Source organism: Grammomys surdaster, unplaced genomic scaffold (genome assembly GCF_004785775.1).
Source record: "Grammomys surdaster isolate TR1022 unplaced genomic scaffold, NIH_TR_1.0 204, whole genome shotgun sequence".
NCBI classification, from domain to species: Eukaryota; Metazoa; Chordata; class Mammalia; order Rodentia; family Muridae; genus Grammomys; species Grammomys surdaster.
In genome coordinates, this window is record NW_021604649.1 from 1,083,934 (window position 1) to 1,086,730 (window position 2,797).

The window sequence follows — 2,797 nt, forward strand, 5'->3', positions numbered from 1 at the left end:
TGTGTGTGTGAGAGAGAGAGAGAGAGAGAGAGAGAGAGAGAGAGAGATGAAACTAGAAAGGAGACAAAGAGGGGGGAGAAAGAAGGTGTTGATGGAGGTGTTGATGAGGGGAGAGAACAAAAATAGAAGCCATGGCATGGAAGCAGGAAGGAGACTGAGAGGGTGGGGGGGCAAAAGCGGGGGTGGAGCTGGAAGAGAAGGGAGATCAGCATAAACAAAGTATGCTCAAAAATAGGAAACCAAATACTTTAAATAATAAAATGAAATAAAAATAAATTAAAATAAAGAAAGAAACCTGCCCCAAAAGATGATTTTCAGCAGCTATTCTTCAAGATTGGTATATATATTGTACAGAGTAAAGACAGAAAAAATGTTTGTATGACAAATGCTTATTTAAAAACTAAATTTACCTCCTCTAACTTGCATTGAACTAAATTTACATCCACTAACATATTTTTTAAAGTATGAGCTATGATGGATTTAGTCTTCTTTATACTTGTAGACTACTACATGGCAATTATAGGGCTTCTGAAACATGAAGTAGCACTGTTTTTTAAAATACAAACTGAACTGCTAAGGAGATAAAGGGCTGATTCTTCTTGTTGATATTGAACATGACAATCACTGGGTGTCTGAGGCTTGGGAGAAGATAAGGGCAAACAAGGAGTATTTTATTAATATAATGGCCCAAAGGCACTAATATACATATGGTGTGACATAAATAATCGCAAATTAATCTGCACAGGTTTTTCTCACCGTCTTCTGTGTACGTATTCTTAAAGAACTTGCTCTGGGATGCAGGTAGAGCTCACCATCCTTTGCTTGCCTATTCTGGAGAAAGAGTCTGAATTCAATCCTCGACATGATACAACATGTGTTTAACTTCCTCTTCCTACCTAGAAAACAATCTAAGAAAAGAGTTAACTGCAAGGACCAATAATTTGGAAGCCGTCTTAATATTATCTGGGATATTTCTCAGTGGTCATGACAGGAAAAAGCACAGGGACTATTTCCAGTATCATATCATAGATATCCGGATATTTATCAGAAGGTAAGTCTCCTGCCTTACTGTCTCATTCACAGAATCCAGTTTTCAACCACATCAACAAGGAAGCCTTTTATCCAACACATGTACCCTCATTCGGAGCTATATTGGTTTTTCAATTTGTTTTTGAGAGAAAATAAGCATCTGCCACAGGAAATTTGATATTGAGAAGCGATGAGAGAAGGATGAAGAGGCCTTAAGGGGGAGGGGTGGGGAAGATAACAGAACACAGGTAATTTGAAAGTGTGAAGGGGCTGGGGATAGTAGAGGTAGAAGTGTTTAAGTGGAGATGGGGAACTGGGAGGTGAGGAGAGGAAGGGATGGGACAGGATCAGTTACAATGAAATATCAGGAGGAAGCCTGACACTTTGAAAGCTTCACGTAAAACCAACAAGCAAACAAAAACCACACTGTCGCAAGTTGAATCCAATTGTAAGATCCTTGACCAGTTTGACTTCCTGTTTTCCAATCACATTGGACAAAGCTATTCGTAAAGAGCTTTGTTTCTCTTAAAGCCAGTTTGGTGAAGTGACTCTCAAGAATGAGCGTTTTAAAAAGAAACTTTCCTAACAAGATTAACTTCACAGCTGGATTCTTCATTTATTGAGTCTGGTCCCAATCCTCTCTTCATTTCTTTCTTTCTTTTTTAAATCTTAACAAAGTCCCTGCATATAATTTTAACAAAGTCTGTGCATGTAGCTCAGGCAAGCCTAGAACTTGTTAAGTGACCTTGACTCTTAAATGCTAGGATTACAGAGCCACCACACCCAGCATAACTGGATTCTATCATAAAGCGATTCTTATTATACATAATCAGGTCCCCCATTTTCATTCCCATCCCCTGGGTCTCCCCTGAGCACCCCAGACTTTTTCCTATTGACTATTCTAGATGTCTTTCAGCTGTTGCCCCAGTGCCATGCATGACTGGCTGCCTGGCTGGCTACTGCTGCCGTGTTTCCCACCAAGATAGTCACAGACCCAAGCTCTGAAATTGTAAGCCCCCAATAAGCTCTTCCTTCCATAAATTGCCTTGGTCATGGCGTCTTCACAGCAAAAGAAAAGTAACTAAGGCTGAATTCTTCCATTGAGCTACATCCTGGTTAAAATATTTCAAAAATTCTCAAAGGAAACCCCACTCATACTGCATCCAAGAGCCTTGCTTACTGGAACCTCCGCTTCTGTTTTAGACGGCCTTTCTCCAACAACAGCTCAGACGGCTTGTACCAGCTTTGTCAATATTCACCACAGCAGTAACAAGCCTCAGCGAACTAGGAAGGATCTCACCTACATTCACTGAGGACGGCCCCACCCATCTTGTAGCTATGGGATGGAGAAGGGCACTTTGCTCTCAGAAAACACTTCTGATTGACAGAAAGGGGGCTGTGCACATTTGAGTGTTTGAGGTTTATTATTGGTGCTTTCAAGAGGCTTGTAGTTGATTGGTCGAACTAGAAGCTGTGTGCAATCATACTGGCTATATAATGCAGGCTGTCCCTCCTTCTTCCTGGGTCAGTCTGGGGAAACTTCCCTGTTACGGGCTGCCCCCATTTAGGCTGCAACTTTGAACTCTTAGAAAAGTGTGTTCCATATGTCCTGTTATGGCTGACATGCGCTCTTTATCACAGAGTGGGATGCGTTGATAGCAGTAAAAGCACATACACTTGTAGCGTTCTAATTCAAGACACTAGGCACCCAGAAGATGACTGGAGAGTTTACTTCTGAGGTCACAGTTCCTCAGGTTGAAACCCCTAA

The 2,797-nt window shown here is 41.3% G+C and overlaps 1 protein-coding gene across 1 annotated transcript in view; it reads right to left on the reverse strand.

The window, feature by feature from the left end:
- LOC114624023 overlaps positions 1-2,337 on the reverse strand; it is a 15,556-nt gene extending 13,219 nt beyond the window's left edge. Inside the window, exon 1 of the transcript XR_003711876.1 lies at positions 2,210-2,337. The gene's annotated coding sequence lies outside the window, so the exon portion shown is untranslated. The remainder of the gene's footprint in view (positions 1-2,209) is intronic.
- Positions 2,338-2,797: the final 460 nt, after the last annotated feature.